This window comes from Saimiri boliviensis, chromosome 17, assembly GCF_048565385.1.
Source record: "Saimiri boliviensis isolate mSaiBol1 chromosome 17, mSaiBol1.pri, whole genome shotgun sequence".
In the NCBI taxonomy this organism is placed as follows: Eukaryota; Metazoa; Chordata; class Mammalia; order Primates; family Cebidae; genus Saimiri; species Saimiri boliviensis.
In genome coordinates, this window is record NC_133465.1 from 28,140,910 (window position 1) to 28,159,713 (window position 18,804).

Below are 18,804 nucleotides of genomic sequence, written 5' to 3' on the forward strand. Positions count from 1 at the left end.
CCGCCGCCCCCTCCCCAAGCAGAGCGAGCCCGGCGAAGCCGGGAGAGGAGCGGGGCGGCGAGACCCCTCGAAAGTTGGGGGGTCCGCTCGCTCGCGCGGCCCGACCTGGCTCCACGTGCTGGTGACACATCAGAAAGGCTGCGCGCCCCGCGGCTCCCGGCGGGCGGACGCGACCAGCGCCCGCCCGCACCGCCTCCCGGAGCCAAGCGGACGGCGCCCCGCCCCGGCCCGCCCTCCGCCCGCCCCTAGGCGGCACCGCCCCCGGCCGCTACGCCCGCTCCAGCCTGCGGCACCGGCGGCAGAGACCCGGGTGGCGGTGGGGGGCAGTCCGGGATCCCCGGTCCCGGGTGGCCCGTGCCGCCCCGGGGAAGGGGTCCCGACGCTGGCGGCCCGACTCGACAGTCTCGAGTGCCTTCCTCCCAGTCACGCAGCCCTTCCCGCCCCCGAGCCCAGTAATTTTCCCTTTTCCTCCTTTGACCGGTCCGAGCAGCTGCCAGCGCTTCCTCCCGCGGAGACCGGCGCGGAGAGCCCCCTGCCGGCCGCTCCGCTCCCGGGCTGCGCCCCCGCCCGGTGGAGCGCGCCTCCGCCGGCCTCAACCTCCCCATCTGGAACCTGGAGCCAGCGGGCACTTCTGTCAGGGCTTTGGTGGCACACCGGAGAGATTATAAATTAAAGCGCCAAACATAGTACCCGGCAGCATGCTTTCTTGAGATGTTAATTTCGTGCTTTCAACTCCTAGTTCCAGCGGCCTGCAGACAACCTCTCTTCCTGGCTGTGCTGTTTGAAAACCTGAGTTCGTTTAGGGGGACTGTGGAAGCGGAGTGCGACAGAGAAACTTCGAGGCTGAGGGACAGCTGTCCCAAGATTAGCGAGGGGTGGGAGGTCAGTGGAATCTCATTGGTGGAGACCTGCTGCCCCACTCTCCGGAGACGCCAGGATGTGAGGGATTAACTGCGTGTCTCCTCTGGGACCTGGACCATCCATAGACCTCCACCACGATCCCCAGCCTCAAGATGGCCAGGATTCCAGCCCAAATAACCACTGAGGTTCAGTTTCCCGACCTCTCTTCAGGTGGAGACTTGGAGCCACTCAAAGAAAATCACATGACATATCTGGACATATCTGTCTGTGTCCCGACATAGATATTAGCTATGTTCCTGCCTTCCCTTTCCTGGCCTTACCAAACCCAGATCATGTCTTCAAACCTCACTGTGAGGCTGGGCACAGTGGCGCACACCTGTAATCCCAGTGCTTTGGGGGGGCCAAGGCAGGAGGATTGCTTGAGCTCAGGAATTTGAGACTAGCTTGGGAACATAGCAAGACTCTGTCTCTACAAAAAGTTAAAAAAAAAAAATTAGCTGGGTGTGGTAGCATACACCTGAGGTGGGAGGATCGCTGAAACCCAGGAGGTGGAGGATATAGTGAGTTATGATCGCACCACTGCACTCCAGCTTGCATGACAGAGCGAGACCCTGTCTAAAACAAAAAAATCCTCACTGTGGTAAGAGTTGAGTGGTGTATCTGCTCCTCAAATTGCTGGTCCCCCTGTCCTCACATCGGGGTCCCTGGATGGGACACGTCCAGAAGCTGGTGCTGCCAGGAGAGCACAGCTGGGGGAGGGATCACGGCCGAGCGCTGGCAAAGACGCCCACAGTGCTGGGGCATGGACAGCGCTGGCCCAGGCTTTGGTAATCCCCGTTTTGTGGGAGCCAGGATTAGAAGGGAAGAAAGAAGATGCCCTGACGTTGCTGGAGTTGCAGCCGGGGCTGGAGGGGGTCTGGAGTTAGTGCTCTGCTTTCTCTTCCCCTTTTATTGCTCACTCCAAATTTGACAAACCCTTAGGATCTCTGAGACCCAGGAGCTGGGAGGAGCCCGTGTCCTGGGGGGATGAAAGGGCAGGGTTGTAATGGGTTTACCCCGGTGCTGATCCCAGAGAAGCTCGAAGGAGATTAAGATTTGCTCCCTGGGCCTGAAATCTCCATGCTACCCCTGACCACATCAAAGGACACGGCCGTGGGGTGCACCTAATCCCATCAATGGAATCAAAGCTGGACAAGAAAGGAAATTCTTCGATCTTGGGGCAGCAGCAGGAAGCAGCTCACTACAGAAAGGCAGATACGAGGGCCTGGCCTTCTCCACTGGCGGGAACATCCCAAGAAAGATCCAGTCCACAGGCACACAGGCCTGCCCTTTTCTTCTTGAGGTGGCCACTGCGGGAAGGTCAACCACAAGAACTTGGGACACCCAGCAGCAGGACTGGGCCTGCCTCCAGAGGCAGAGAAGGGCCTCGGGCGTGGGGTGGCGGAGGGGGTTAACCCACATTGCACAGCTTTTCTGGCTCCCAGCTTGACTTCCGGAAAGGGCTTTTGCACGTGACACTCCATGCCACCAGCGTTTCCCAAAAGGTGGTGCTCATATAAGAGATGGTTTTAGATGGGAAAAAAGGTAATATGTGGTATTAAATGTAAATTTTATAAACATTGCTGTTACAATGAGGCTAAAATGGTTAAAGTGAGCCAACTCAAAGACAATAATTTAGTAAATAATGGTTTAGGTGGTATTCTGATATGGCAACAATAGTGGCATTGGTATGCAAATGACTACATTTAGAAAAATAGACCAGATGCGGTGGCTCAGGCTTTTAAGCCACAAGCACTTTGGGAGGCTGAGGGAGGCAGATCGCTTGAGCTCAGGAGTTCAAGACCAGCCTGGGCAACCTGACAAAACCTTGCCTCTACAAAAACAAAATTAAAAAACAGAAAAACTAGCCAGGCATGGTGGGGCCACCTGTAGTCCCAGCTACTAGGGAGGCTGAGGTGGGAGGATCATTTGAGCCCAGAAGACTGAGGCTGCAGTGAGCTGTGATTATGTCACTGTACCCTAGCTTGGGCAACAAAGTAGACCCTGTCTCAAAAAAAAAAAAAAAAAAAAAAGAAGAAGCCGGGCACAGTGGCTCCCGCCTGTAATCCCGGCACTTTGGGAGGCTGAGGTGGGTGGATCACCGGAGGTCGGGAGTTTGAGACCAGCCTGAGCAACATAGAGAAACCCCATCTCTACTAAAAATACAAAATTAGCTGAGTGTGGTGCTGCATGCTTGTAATCTCAGCTACTTGGGAGGCTAAAGGAGAATCACTTGAACCCTGGAGATGGAGGTCACAGTGAGCCGAGATCAGGCCATTGCACTCCAGCCTGGGTAACAAGAGGGAAACTCCATCTCAAAAAAAAAAAAAAAAAAAAAAAAAAAAAGGAAAGAAAGAAAAACACTCTTTTCCGTCATCTTTAGAGAGAAATGTTGCCTTAGATCAATAGCTTTCTTTTTTTTTTTTTTTTTTTTTTGAGACGGAGTTTCACTCTTGTTACCCAGGCTGGAGTGCAATGGCGCGATCTCGGCTCACCGCAACCTCCGCCTCCTGGGTTCAGGCAATTCTCCTGCCTCAGCCTCCTGAGTAGCTGGGATTACAGGCACGTGCCACCATGCCCAGCTAATTTTTTGTATCTTTAGAAGAGACGGGGTTTCACCAGGTTGATCAGGATGGTCTCGATCTCTCGACCTCGTGATCCACCCGCCTCAGCCTCCCAAAGTGCTGGGATTACAGGCTTGAGCCACCGCGCCCGGCCAATCAATAGCTTTCAAACTCACTCATGCCCCAGGACAGGAAATATCTGTGTTATGTGTGTGCCTGTGTGTGTGTATATGTATGCATATATGTGTATGTATCTATGTACATATGTAAAACAAATGTTTTATGAAACAATTCTTATGCGCTCAAATATATATTCTCTGTTACCACTTCATTTTTAAAATACTGCTTACGGCAAAGAACAGAAGTCACTGGAACAACAGGAAAAAAATACTGCTTACAAGCTGTTAAATTGGTTTCACTTAACAGGGTTACCTCCTGCTGTTTGAGAATTACTGCTTTTGAGAACATACTGTGATGATGATGATGGTATTGACAGCTCTCAGTTATTTTTATTTATTTATTTATTTATTTTGAGACAGAGTCTCACTGTGTCGCCCAGGCTGGAGTGCAGTGGCATGATCTTGGCTCACTGCAACCTCCACTGGCCAGGTTCAAGAAATTCTCCTGCCTTAGGCTCCCTAGTAGCTGGAATTACAGGCATCCGCCACCCTGGCCGGCTAATTTTTGTATTTTTAGTAGAGACGGGGTTTCACCATGTTGACCAGGCTGGTCTTGAACTCGTGACCTCACGTGATCCGCCTGCCTTGGTCTCCCTCAATGCTAGGATTACAGGTATGAGCCACTGCAGAGAGCCACCAGCCCAGAGAGTTCTGACAGAAGACACAGGCATCCTGGAGACCGGAGGGAAAAAAGGGCTGGTGATAAACTGAAGTACTTTGTAGGTGACTATGGAATTTGTGAGGCTTATTTTCTCAGCGTATTCTGCTCAGATGACAATGTACCTGGGTTTTGTTTCTCTCAGCTCAAATGGTCTGGACTAAAGGAGAGCCCAAAACCCAGGGGAAAGGCAAGCAGGAAGTGAAATCTTTACTGCAGAAAAACCACTTTGTCAGTGCTGGGGGCCTGTTTCAATTCCTCACCTCCTGCGCAACCTTCAGTGTTATTTCCTGCCTCTGAAGTTCAGTTTCCTCATCGGCAAAATTGGGATGTGATTTTTTTTATCTGTGATTTCTCCCAGCTTGACTATTCCATTACTGGAGGAAGAGAAGTTGAGTTTTCTTTTGCTGACCTTCGTTCATTCAGCCAGCAAATGAAGAGCCTCTTTATCTACCAGGAGAAGACAGGATAGGACACTTGCCCTCCAGCAGCAGCAGAGGGGTAAATTCCCAGGAAGGAATCAGTTCTCTCCAGCTGTTGTCGTATTTCAGCAATGCCATGGGCTGTGCTTTCAGCTGAATTCAGTTCTCTTGGATGACGGGGAGGAGGCAGGTGTCTGAGGCTCCCTACCAGGGCTGGCCCTCTGCATGTGACGCTGAGGATGGCTCCTGGGAAGTGAGGTCACACAATGATCCCTACTGACCCCAGGTCCCAGCCGCCTTAGGGTTTTCTGAAATGCTTTCAGTGGCCAAGGCACCCATCTGGAAAACGTTAGAGCCCTTGGTGCAGAAGTTAAGCCTTTGGCCTTTGAGCTTTATCTTTGCCCTCACCTGCTGTGATTGAACTGATTCTTGTCTTTAGGCTCCCTCTCTCAGTGTGTGATGGTCACTGTGCCATGTTACCCCTTCAAGGAAGGGCGTGTCTCAGCTGCTTGAGCACTGTCAACAGACTGCCTTCTGCCTTCAGAGCAGCCTAGTCTAAGGTCTCTGGACAGCCCACGTCCAGTGAGTGGTGGGGGAGGGAGGATCTCCTTCATTTTACACCTGCTTCCCATACTTCCCCAGGTGAAATAAGCATTCTGCACATTAAGCTATATCTAGGGGTCTGCCTCCTGGGGAATCCAACCTTTGATAGCGTACGTCTGTGTCCCACCCTTGCCCCTAAAGCCTTAATACCATAATCAAGTATAGTGATTTTGGTGACTATCTGCTGTTCCTATTGATCAGGCATGAGTGATTGACAAGTAAGGTGCCAGCTTGGCCTACAGGCTGGCAAAGAGAGAGACCATTTCATGGATGCATGTCAAGTTAATGATGAAGATGACTCTTCCAAGAAGATTTGAGCTCATGCTGTAGATGAGCACAAAAGTAGAGCTTTCTGGGTGACCTACAACGAATCACTTCCCTTCTCTTTGCCTGTTTCTGCGCTGTGAAATGAGAGGGTTGGCTGGTTTCACTCCCACCAGCCTATGATTCCAAATTGGTAACTTTTGTCCCCAAGGATGGGGTTAGACCCTTAGGGTTTGCTAATAAAACCATCTACAGAGAATGAGAATTTGTTTCTTAATTCAAAACTCAATTTTACCTGTAGGGTAGAGGGGCCGCAGGGGAAAGAAAAGAACCCCTGCCTGCTTGCATGCGACCTAGATCATAATATCCGAGTGCCAAAGATGACTGAATAAGGGCAGAGATCCCCAAGATCTAGTCGTGCTTTGGTGAGTTCTTGTTCATCCTGCAGAGCCCAGCCACAATGTCACCTCCTCAGGGAAGTCTTCGCTAACCCTTCAGGTCGGAACCTTCCTTGTGCCAGGGCTCTATCTCTGTTCCAGCTGCTGGAAACACAGCCTCCAGCAACTAAGGGGCTTCCCACTATGGTGTGAGACATACAGAGGGGTCCCAGACAAGACACTGAGTGACTCCTTACCTGGGGGAGTCTTCTCAGAGGAAGTAATACCAGAGTCTTGTCACAGGCATCCAATCTGACTCTGATCCAGTGTCTGGATCTAGCTGCTAATTTGCAGGAAGTACTGAGGACAGAGGAGCTTACTGGATTGCACTGAGAGTTTGCACTAAGTGAAATCTAGACTGTGAGAAACTTTCCAGGTCCAGTGGCCCAGGGTCCTCAACAGACACACTGCAAGGAAATGAAAGGGCGGGAAGAGACACCTACTGATAGAAAAAAAGCTTCTGGGCCGGGCGCAGTGGCTCAAGCCTGTAATCCCAGCACTTTGGGAGGCCGAGGCGGGTGGATCAACAGGTCAAGAGATCGAGACCATCCTGGTCAACATCGTGAAACCCCGTCTCTACTAAAAACACTAAAAATTAGCTGGGCATGGTGGCGTGTGCCTGTAATCCCAGCTACTCAGGAGGCTGAGGCAGGAGAATTGCCTGAACCCAGGAGGCGGAGGTTGCGGTGAGCCGAGATCGCGCCATTGCACTCCAGCCTGGGTAACAAGAGCGAAACTCCGTCTCAAAAAAAAAAAAAAAAAAAAAAAAAAAAAAAAAAAAAAAGATCGAGACTATCCTGGTCAACATAGTGAAACCCCATCTCTACTAAAAATACAAGAAATTAGCTGGGCATGGTGGCGCGTGCCTGTAATCCCAGCTACTCAGGAGGCTGAGGCAGGAGAATTGTCTGAACCCAGGAGGCGGAGGTTGCGGTGAGCCGAGATCGCGCCATTGCACTCCAGCCTGGGTAACAAGAGCGAAACTCCGTCTCAAAAAAAAAAAAAAAAAAAAAAAAAAAGCTTCTATCCATTTTTTTTTTTTTTAAATGAGCAAGGTTAAACCACAGTATATAAAGATGAATTCGGTGATAAACTAAAATGCAAGGAAGTGATTAGAGAGTAAGGATACTTCCAGCCCCTGGGGGGTTGTGATTGGGAGGGGCGCATAAAAAAGGTTTCTATATCTGGCAAAATTCTCTGACTTGGATGGTGTTCCCCTTATAATTCATTAAGGCATTCACTTGATTTGTGTGGTTTTCAAATATGTGTTTTATTGTAGAGTAAAAGATTTAAAAACATATTTCTCCAGGCTGGAATATTGAGCTTAAACTCATAGCATGAGGCATAATATATAGAATTGCCAAATTCTTGTCGATGTTTTAAAAAATATCCTGTAGTTTTAGCTGCCCACAAATGACTGTGTCTGCCTGCATGGCTCTCAAAGTGCAGTACCAGAGGCCCTGTGTTTTGCCCTGGACACTAGGGAGGAGCAAAAGGGAGGACTCTACCAGGGGCAACCAGCAGGGGCGGAGCCTTTGCAGCTTCAGCCCTTCCCATTAGGGAGGACTGCTTATAACTCTCTGGATGGAGGAACCCCGGTCACACAGATCTCATCATGAGGTCGCAAGGGTCAAGTACCATTGTAGAAGGGGCCAGTATGATGGTGGGTGGCCTGTGATCCCCTTGCTTCTGCAAGATCCAGGCTCTGAGATAGAAACCTAGAATTTTAGGACACAAGGCATTTAGGACACAGCTCTTTCAACTGCAGAACTTTACAATGAAGGAAGCTAAAGTCCAGGGAGTATAAGTGATTTAATGGAGGCCATGCAACAAACTCAACATATGTGTCCCTTTCTGCCCCTGCCTTCACTTCTGTCCTCATTACTCAAGACAATGACCTACCTCTGGCTCCACGGGGGTGCATGTAGATACCTGCTGGCCTTCAAGGTAATTATAAGATTTCTGTTCCCCAGGCTCATCCTGGTGCTTCTATATGACTTGTCTTCACTTCTAGTTCCTCTCACCAACCTTGACCTGCTTCCAGTCCTTCATCTTTGAATGCCCATGTTTCCCAAACATCTTTGCATTGACTTCTTCTGTACCTTGCACTTTTTTTTTTTTTAGACGGTTTTTCACTCTGCCTCCCAGGCTGGAGTGTAGTGGCACCATCTCAGCTTACTACAACCTCTACCCTCTGGGCTCAAGCAATTCTCCCACCTCAGCCTCCCCAGTAGCTGGGACTACAGGCATGTGCCACCATGATTAGTTTTTTTTCTGGTATTTTCAATAGAGACAGGGTTTCACCATGTTGGGCAGGCTGGTCTCAAACTGCCGACCTCAAATGATCCGCCTGCCTCGGCCTCCCAAAGTGCTGGGATTACAAGAGTGAGCCATGGCGCCCAGCCCCTTGCACTTCTCCTGTATTGACTTTGGCTTGGCTCATCCCCCTGCCCTCCACTGGTGTGGAATTCTCTGCTCTAGCTCCTTCGGAAAACCCCATGTTCAAGCTCCTTCTCATCAGGAATTTGAAGGGACAGGATTCAAGGCAATATCCAGTAGAACAGGATTTTTCATCTTCCTACCCTCATCCCTGAATATCTGGACTCTGTCTAGGTTAAGGCACTTGCCAGAAAAGGCCTCAATTTGTATTTCTTAACACTTTCATGATAACACTGACACCCTAGCTCAGCATTACCTTCAAAAGCCAAGAACATCGCTTTCATTTCTTGGGATCTTAAAGAAAAGGTCAACATTTCTTTGCTGCCTGGGCCCTACACATTGTCTGGGATAACCTATGACTCTGCTGACATTCGATCTACCTAAAGCTCCTCATGGTCAACTGTGCAACAGGCCTCAGGGAAAGCATTGTGGTTTTTGAAGGCTACATTAACAGAAACATGGGGTATAGAATGACGGAGGTGAAGTTCCATTTGTGATACTCTATCTGGAGTAGTAAGTTCAATACTGAGTGTCAAAATTGAAGAGGACAGACAGAAGAGTGTGTCAAAAACAGGGTCCAGGAATGAGAGGAGGCGCTCAGTGTCATGTTAGTAATACATTAAATCGACTGTTTATCCTCGAGATGATATGGGGAGCGTCATAACTGGCTTCGGGGAAGGTTCAAAGGGTCCGTTCACCAAAGCTGGGCAAGAAGCGCCCACCAGTTGAACAATATGGTTTGCTTTGTAGACAGGAAGGTAGGTGGTGCGCACGGCCTGTATAACTCACCTTCCAAGGAACAATCCAGAAACCATCGTCCCGGAAACTCAAGCACTCTCTCTGGAAAGTTGCCTCGCCATAACACGAGCAAATCGGGCGGGACCCGAGACTCAGTGAAGACTCCGCTCCGCGAAGTACGCTTGGAGGAAAGGAAACGCGGGGACCTGCGGCTAAGCGCTTCGCAGCGGGGGCCGAGCTCATCTGCAAGGTGGACCCCGGCGTCTCGAAGCCCGACTGCGGAGCCCGGGGTAGGAGAGGAACTGGAGGGCGTCCAAACAGAATCAGAAAATGGAAAAAATGCCACGTAGAAGGGACGGCGTACGGGGAGAAAACCGACTTCCCACAGCCACACCCCAACCTCAGGCCTCAGGCACGGACGGGGTTCGAACCCGCGATCTTCGGTTTACGAGACCGACGCCTTACCACTTGGCCACCGCGCCTGACAGCCCAGGGAGCGCTAGAAGCTCTCAGTGGAGGGGAGGTGGTGCCGGCTGGGAGCGGCGGCCTCGGCCCCGCCCCGCCCCGGCCCGGCCCCGCCCCGGCCCCGCCCCCCGTTCCACCCGCAAGCCCGGGCCCAGCTCAGCGAGCACCGCTTCCGCCCGCTGAGGGCCACGTCCCGCGCCCGCTGTCTGCGAGACCCGAACACACATCTTGAAAGAGCCCGGCCCTCCTCCAACCCTCCTCGTCCGCCGTGAGCGCTGCCCCAGGACCCACCCCGCGCCCAGAGCAGGCGGCGGCTAGGAAGCGGGGCCAAAAGCGACGGCACAGAGCCGGCCCGAGTCGGAGAGAAAACCGGGCTGAGGCGGAAGCGGAAGCGGAAGCGGAGACGGCGGCTGCGGAGCGGGCCAGGCCGGGTGTGGTCCTGGCCGGGTCGTTTCCGTCAGGCGGGACAGGATCCGTGGGCGGTTCAGGCCGGGTCGGTGGGGACCAGCGCGCGAGAAGAAGGGCGGCGCGGGCCGCGCTGGGAGGAAGACGCGGGGAGTCCGGGAAGTGGGGTCAGGCTCCGGAGCGCCGGGAGGCGACTTCCCTTGCTGGCCCTGCACGAAGCACGATCCTCCCCGGGTTCAGCGCTCTCCCCCTGCTGCAGCCCCTGGCAGACGGGACTCTGAGCGTCTGTGCAGCGTGCATGACCTTGCCCCGGAGGAGCCGAGGTGGGCATGCCAGTAGGGGCCCCCAGGGATGTCTTGGCGACCCGAATGGCGGAATCATACAGCCTGTCCTACCGCGGAACAGTGAGTGGGTCACTATGAAGCATCCGGATTCCAAGCGCTGATTGTCAGCATAGGCAGAGCGCAGAAACTAACGGGAAGATTGGCCGGAAAAACAAAGCCTGGGACTGGGGATGGGGGACAAAGGGGACTTTAACTTAATTGGCAATGTTGTGTTTCTATTCTACGGAAGAGGCAGAGGTGAGGGGCTGGGAACATGAGTGCTTATTAGGCTACTGTATTTTTTTTTTGGTAAATCTTCTATTTTCTTATTTTAAAAAGGGGGATTAGATCCGTCTGTCCTTGTTTGGCCTGTGGCCACCAGCATCGGTTCCAGGAGATAGGTGAGTGTGCATGGGTAGGGGAAGAGAAGCCCTTCTCTCAGGCAGGGCTCCTGCTCGCTGGGGACAGCCACCCTGCCACCACCACTGCCAAATTAAACAGTATTTGTGTGTAGAGCTTTGTCTTTTTTTTCTTTTCTTTTTTTTTTTTTTTGAGACAGAGCTGTTGTCGCCCAGGCTGGAGTGCAATGGGGCGATCTCGGCCCACTGCAACCTCCCCTTCCCGGGTTCAAGCAATTCTGCTTCAGCCTCCCAAGCAGCTGGGATTACAGGCGTCCACCCCCATGCCCGGCTAATTGTTTGTATTTTTAGTAGAGATGGGGTTTCATCATGTTGGCCAGGCTGCTCTCAAACTCCCGACCTCAGGTATCACCCGCCTCAGTCTCCGAAAGTGCTGGGATTACAGGCGTGAGCCATCATGCCCAGCAAGAACTTTAATAAATATATATATATTGTTATTAAATATATAGTTATTTCATAACTATATATATATAGAGAGAGAGAGAGAGGAGATTTGAGAAAATCCAGGAATGCTTTTTTTTGTGTGGTAAAAATAAAATTTACCTTTTTTTTTTTTGAGACGGAGTTTTCGCTCTTGTTACCCAGGCTGGAGTGCAATGGCGCGATCTCGGCTCACTGCAACCTCCGCCTCCTGGGTTCAGGCAATTCTCCTGCCTCAGCCTCCTGAGTAGCTGGGATTACAGGCACACGCCACCATGCCCAGCTAATTTTTTGTATTTTTTTTTTTTTTTTTTTTTTTTTTTTATTTTTGAGACCGAGTTTCGCTCTTGTTACCCAGGCTGGAGTGCAATGGCTCGATCTCGGCTCACCGCAACCTCTGCCTCCTGGGTTCAGGCAATTCTCCTGCCTCAGCCTCCTGAGTAGCTGGGATTATAGGCACGCGCCACCATGCCCGGCTAATTTTTTGTATTTTTAGTAGAGACGGGGTTTCACCATGTTGACCAGGTTGGTCTCGATCTCTTGACCTCGTGATCCACCCGCCTCGGCCTCCCAAAGTGCTGGGATTACAGGCGTGAGCCACCGCGCCCGGCCAATTTTTTGTATTTTTAGTAGAGATGGGGTTTCACCATGTTGACCAGGATGGTCTTGATCTCTTGACCTCGTGATCTACCCGCCTTGGCCTCCCAAAGTGCTGGGATTACAGGCTTGAGCCACCTCGCCCGGCCCTAAAATTTACCTTTTTAACCATTTTTAAGTTCAGTAGTAAGTACACTCACATTTTTGTATCACCAATCTACACAGTTCTTTTCGTCTTGCAAAGCTGAAACCCAATAGATAATGCACAGCAATTCCCCTTTTCTTCATCACCCCAGCCCCTGGCAACCACCATTCTAGTCTCTGTTTCTGAGTTTGACTACTCCAGGTACCCCATGTAAGTGGAAACATACAGTATTTCTCTTTTTGTGAATTAGCATAATGTTTTCCATTTTTGCTGTGGCATAGTATATGATGGGATTTCCTTAAGACTGAATGGTATTCCATTGTATGTATATGCTACGTTTTCTTCATCCATTCATTAGTTGGTGGACAGATGCCTCCACCTCTTGGCTATTATGAATAATGTGTCCATGAACATGTGTGCAAATAGTTTTGAGATAGTTTTCCATTCTTATGGATATATGCCCGGAAGTGGGACTCTTAGATCATATAATTCTATTTTTAATTTTTTGAGGAATCTCCGTACCATTTACCATAATGGCTGTACATTCCTGCCAGTGTTGCATAAGGGTTCTGATTTCTCTGCATCCTTGTCAACACTTGTTATTTTCTGTTTTGTTTTTTATAGTGGCCATCCTAACAGATGTGAGGTGATATCTCACTGTAATTTTGATTTACATGTCCCTGATGATTTGTGATGTTGAATCTCTTTAAATGCTTGTTGGCCATTTATATATCTTCTTTAGTAAAATATCTGTTCAAGTCTTTTGCCCCCTGCCCCCACAAATAGAGATAGGGTCTTACTCTGTCACCCAGTCGGGAGTGCAATGGTGTCATCATAGCTCACTATAACTTTCAATTCCCAGGCTCAAGCGATCCTCCCACCTGAACCTCCCAAATAGCTAGGAATATAGGCATGCACCACCAGGCCCACTGTGTGTGTGTGTGTGTGTGTGTGTGTGTGTGTGTGTGTCTAGGTGTCTAGGAGCCTGGCTTATTTTTTGTAGAGACTGGAACTCAGGCTTAAATGATCTGCCTGCCTCAGCCTTCCAAATTGTTGGGTTTACAGGCATGAGTTACTGTGCTTAGCCAAGGTACACTTTTAAGGTCATGGGAAATGTCCATGAATTCCTTTTCCTACAGTCATAAGTGAGAGGACACTATAAAATAGTGTCAGAACACTGTGAAATACAGTATGAGTCAGATTCTCCTATTATATAAACTGTATTTCATTAAATTCAGTAAACTGATTTTTTAAAACTGTTGTTTTATATGCCACTAAGAAAAAAAATCAGTTAATTTTAAGACTCCACAGTCTCAACAGCTGTCATTTAATTTCAAATTTATTAAAACATGAAAAAGCCATGTGTCTCAGAATAAATGAATTACATTGTTTTATACATACATAAACACACACAAAGTGCTTCTCTCTTGTGGTATGACTTCCGGCCCTTTGAATGTTCCTCTTTATGCTTTTTTTTTTTTTTTTTTTTTAGACTGAGTGTCAGTCTGTTGCCCAGGCTGGAGTGCAGTGGCACTATCTCAGCTCACTGCAACCTCCGCCTCCCAGGTTTAAGCAATTCTCCTGCCTCAGCTTCCCCAGTAGCTCATATTACAGGCATGTGCCACCACATCCGACTGATTTTTGTATTTTACTAGAGACAGGATTTTACCATGTTGGCCAGGCTGGTCTCAAACTCCTGACCTCAAGTGATCTGCCTACTTTGGCCTCCCAAAGTATTAGGAATACAGGTGTGAGCCACCATGTCTGGCCTCCTCTTTATGCTTTTAAAAACTGTTCTCTCTGGACTCTTCAACTAATGATGCTAGAAAAATTGGATATCCACATGCAAAAGAATGAAGTTGGACCCTAACCTAGTGCCATATACAAAAATTACCTCAAAATGGATTCAAGACGGGCTGGGCGTGGTGGCTCATGCCTGTAATCCCAGCACTTTTGGAGGCCGAGGTGGGCAGATCACGAGGTCGAGAGATTGTGACCATCCTGGCCAACATGGTGAAACCCCGTCTCTACTTTAAAAAATACAAAAATTAGTTGTGTGTGGTGGCGCACACCTGTAGTCCCAGCTACTTGGGAGGCTGAGACAGGAGAACTGCTTGAACCTGGGAACTGGAGATTGCAGTGAGCCAGGATCATGCCACTGCACTCCAGCCTGGTGACAGAATGAGAATCAGTCTCAGTCTCAAAAAAAAAAAAAAAAAAAAAAAAAAATGGATTCAGGACGTAAACATAAGACGTGTAACTATAAAAGTCCTGAAAGAAAACATAGTCGGAAAGGTCTATGACATTAGATGTGGCAATGATTTTTTTTGGATATGACACCAAAAGCAAGAATAGACTAATGGGACTACATCAGACTTAAAAACTGCTCAGCAAAGGACACAACTGAATGAAAGACAACCTGTGGAATGGCAAAAATTGCTGCAAACCAGACATCTAATAAGGGATTAATATCCAAGATAAAATCTAGACTCCTACCACTCAACAAAAACTCAAACATGGACAAAAGGCTGGGTATGGTTGCTCATGCCTGTAAACCCAGGCTTCCCTTGGGAGGCCAAGGTGGGAGGATCACTTGAGGCTGGTAGTTTGAACATAGCCTGGGCAATATTGTGAGACCTTATCTCTACACAAAAGAACCTAAAAAAACATGGTGAAACCCCGTCTCTACTAAAAATACAAAAAATTAGCTGGGCATCGTGGCGCGTGCCTGTAATCCCAGCTGCTCAGGAGGCTGAGGCAGGAGAATTGCCTGAACCCAGGAGGCGGAGGTTGCGGTGAGCCGAGATCGCGCCGTTGCACTCCAGCCTGGGTAACACTAGTGAAACTCTGTCTCAAAAAAAAAAAAAAAAAAGAAACTAAAACAAATAAGGCAGGCATGATAGCACCTGTAGTCCTAGCTACTTGGTAGGCTGAGGCAAGAGGATCACTTGAGCCCAGGAGTTCAAGGTTACAGTGAGCTATATGATTGTGCTACTGTATCCTAGTTTGGCCAACACAGCACAAGAAAAAAAAAATAAAGTGTATCTTTTCATCAGTTATAACAGGTGCACAACTCTTGTGCAGGGGAAGCTGTGCAGTTGGGAGGGCAGAGAGTATGTGGGAACTCTTTGTACTTTGTGCTCAGTTTTGCTGTGAATCTAAAACTGCTCTGAAAAATTCAGTCTGTGAAAAGAAAGAAATGAATTACCAAGTCATGAAACCACACAAAAGAACCTTAAATGTGTATTACTAAGTGAAAATGCATATTACTGCTATGGTTTGAATGTGTCCCCTGAAGTTCATGGGTTGGAAACTCGATCCCCAATGTCGTGGTCTTGGAGATGGGAACTAGTGGGAAGTGTTTGGGTCATGGGGCCACCACCCTGATAAATGCATTAATGCCCTTCTCCAGGGAGTGGGTTCATTATGGAGCAAGTAGTTTTCTTATAAAATAAGTTTGCCAAGACTATATTTCCAGGGATCATTTCTATAGTTCGTTACTAGAAAAGTTTCTCTGAATGTGTAGAGCACAAAATTTAAAAAAAAAAAAAAAAAAAAAAAGTTTGCCTTCCCACCCTCTCTTTGCCCTGCTCCATGGGTTGATGCAGCAGGAAGGTCCTCACCAGATGCCAGCTCCTCAATCTTTGACTTCCCAGCCTCCAGTGCCATGAGCCAATACATTTCTGTATGTTATAAATTACCTAGTGTGTAACATTCAAAAAAAGGCACAACTATGGAGACAGGAAAAACATCAATGGTTGCCAGGGGCTGAGGGGTGGGAAGGATGAATAGATAGGGCACAGAGGGTTTTTAGGGCAGCCAAACTATTCTGCGTGATATAATGGTGAGTACATGCCATTATATACTTGTCAAAACCCGTAGAGGGGTTCTGGGTTGGGAAAAATAAAGAAAAAAATCCCATAGAATGTACAACACCAAGAGTGAACCATAGTGTAAACTATGGACTTTGATGTGTCAATGCAGGGTCATCAGTTGTAATAGATGTACCACTCTAGTGGGGGATGTTGATGGTAAGGGAAACTAGGGAGATCCGGGGGCCGTGGGTATATGGGGAACTCTGCTTTCTGCTCAATTCGGCTGTGAACCTAAACTGCTCTTTAAAAGTATATTTTACAAGGCTGGGCACAGTGGCTTATGCCTGTAATCCTAGCACATTGGGAGGCCGAGGTAGGTGAATTGCATGAGTTCAGGAGTTTGAGACTAGCCTGGGCAACATGGTGAAACTCTGTCTCTACTAAAATACAAAAAATTAGCTGGGCATGGCGGTGTGTGCCTGTAATCCCAGCTACTTGGGAGGCTGAGATAGGAGAATCACTTGAACCCAAGAGGCAGAGGTTACAGTGAACTGAGATCGTGCCACTATACTCCAGCCTGGGCGACAGAGCGAGACTCTCAAAAAAAAAAAAAAAAAAAAAAGTCCCAGAATGTCTCTTTTGCCTCAAGTGATGCATTTTTGCATCTGTTCATCAAAGGAGTCGCAGAGTTAGCCCAGATTAAAAGAGATGAAGAATAAACTTCATTCACTGGCTCTATGACTTTGGGCACAGACACGAATTGGACTCAGTCCTGGGGCGGGCTGGGTTCAATCTTTACAAAGATGTAAAGAGATACGAAGTGGGTCTCCTTTGTCTCTGCCCCACCTCAAAAAGTGGGCTCATCTTGAGGCCTCGCTAGCAGGACAGTTCGGACCAGATACTCTTCCACGCTCCTTCCAGCCCCGATGGCCCTCAGAGCCCACACTCATAGCCCCTCAACCACAAAACTCAGGTCCGAGGGTCTGGCCCAGACTCTGCCAGTTTGGCAAAGTCCAACTTTTGGTCAGGGGCTGACCTGGGAAAGCTGAGAAAGCCAACCCTGAAACCATGGCCAAGTGGTGGCAGAGCTGGAAAAGGCATTTCTCCCCGGAGGGGCCAGTTGGGCTAGAAAGCAAGGGCCGAGCGTCCACAAGCTCTTGTGGGCTTGGTGCCGTCTATCAGGCTGTAGGAAACAGACTCATAATGTCAGCACCTCTGTGCCCCCGGTTTGCACCTTTCAGAAACTCCAGCACCTTTTTAAACCCAGAGGCCACGCCAATACGGAGCCCGACAAAGCCTGATATCAAAGTCACAGCATGGAGCTTGGGGTTTGAAGTGAGAGCCGGACCTGAACCAGGGGTGGCAGGAGAGTAAGGGAAACTTCCTGCAGCCCAATTCCAGCCACCTCCTTAGTTCCAGGAAGGGCTGGCTTCAAGCCTGCTCCGGAGGTCCGGGGCCCCAGAGCCCACAAGCGCCCCTAGTGGACTTGGTGCAGCATTGACCCCCTCAGCCCACTTTAAGGCACAGTCCAGCCAGCCCGGCTGAGTCAGAGTGAAGCGCCCCCTGTTCCTGGTCCTCTCTTCTGCCCCACGCAGTAGTGAGCAGGGCTGCAGGTCCCGCCTCCTGGCTCTGCTCCAGTCCTGCCCGAGTGACAACCCCTTGTTCCTGGAGAGGAGACCCACGCTCCAGGGCTCAGCATGCATCCTGCCTGTTCCCTCAACCTTCCCAGTCTGCAGTGACCCCACCCCATCTGAGCAGTCCACTCTCTGACCAAGTCAGTCAAGTCCTGCTCTGAGATGATCCTTCTCCCCTGCTGCCTGGGTTTGAATCGCAGGTGACATGTGGCCAGTGAGGCCGGGGAGAGAGGCCTCACAGAACCCAGCCCTGTTGGCACCTCGAGATTGGACTGCCAGCTCCCAGAACTGTGGGAAAATAAGTGTCTGTGTAAGCCTCCCAACCTGTGTGTTCTCTCAGGTCAGGCCCAGCTAAGGCACACCCCAATCCAGGCTGCCCTCACCCTCTTGCCACCCCACTCTGAAACTGACCTGACCAGGCTACCTCCTGGCTTAAAATCCTTCAGTGTAGTCCCCACAGCCCCGCTCGCCGTGGAGCTAGCTGGCCTTGGCACCTGGTGTTCCCTCTCCTGCTTCCGCCCTGCCCTCCTATCTCCCTTACCAGCCTCTCCTCCTCCAAGCCTCAGTTGAAGTCTCTTCAGGTGAGTCTAGATGCCCTTTTTACACCTCGTGATTCTCACCATTGGCTACATATTAGAATCACCTGGGAGCTTTAAAACACATCCCAGTGTCCGAGCCCCACTCTCCACCAATGGAATCAGAATTGCTGGGGTGGGGTGGTTTTCAGAACCTCTCTTGTACATTCTAGAGGCTCCCTAGAGTGCCATGAGCCCAGCACTCCCCTGCAGCCAGCATCTGATAGGTGCTGGTGAAACATGTGCTTAGTGGGTGAATGCAATAGATCCACCCTTGGCCCCCAGATTCTTTATCCCGCCTGGCTAGACTCCAGCCCTCCCCAGTCCCTCTCTCTGCCCACCTCCCAGCCATAGTACCCTGACAGGGCTGTGCTTCCTTCAGGTCTCCTCCCCATGGCAATTTAGATCCTACAGTCCTTCGGGGCTCTGCTGAAAGGCCCCTTCCTTGGGAGGAGCCATACCTGATGCCCGAGTGGGTTCAATCCACTTGCCCCCAGCTCCCGAAGCTCCCCATACCCTCCTCTTGGTACTACTCATCACCCTGGAGATCAGTTGTCTCTCCCCTCCCCCAGGAGCGTGGGGACCTCACAGGGCAGAGGCCTTGCCTGTGCCAGTTCCCAGTTGGCACACACAGTGTTGCTCGGTAGACGACGCTGGTGGGTTGTGATTTCTGTGCTTTGGCTTGGGCCTAGCAGATGACCCTCAAGGGCCCTCTAACTGAGGGCCTGGTGAGTCGATGGAACCCAACAATGAGACACCTTTGCAGGTGCTATGACCTCAAGGGGGCACGGGGATGACATCA

The 18,804-nt window shown here is 50.0% G+C and overlaps 1 non-coding gene and 1 pseudogene across 1 annotated transcript; one reads left to right on the forward strand and one right to left on the reverse strand.

Moving 5' to 3' along the window:
* Window positions 1–9,614: 9,614 nt before the first annotated feature.
* Window positions 9,615–9,686, reverse strand: TRNAT-CGU (transfer RNA threonine (anticodon CGU)). Its single transcript has one exon. It is a non-coding gene; the product is annotated as a tRNA-Thr (tRNA).
* A 5,754-nt stretch (window positions 9,687–15,440) lies between these two features.
* Window positions 15,441–15,519, forward strand: LOC120366934 (small nucleolar RNA U3; annotated as a pseudogene).
* The last annotated feature ends 3,285 nt before the right edge of the window (window positions 15,520–18,804 follow it).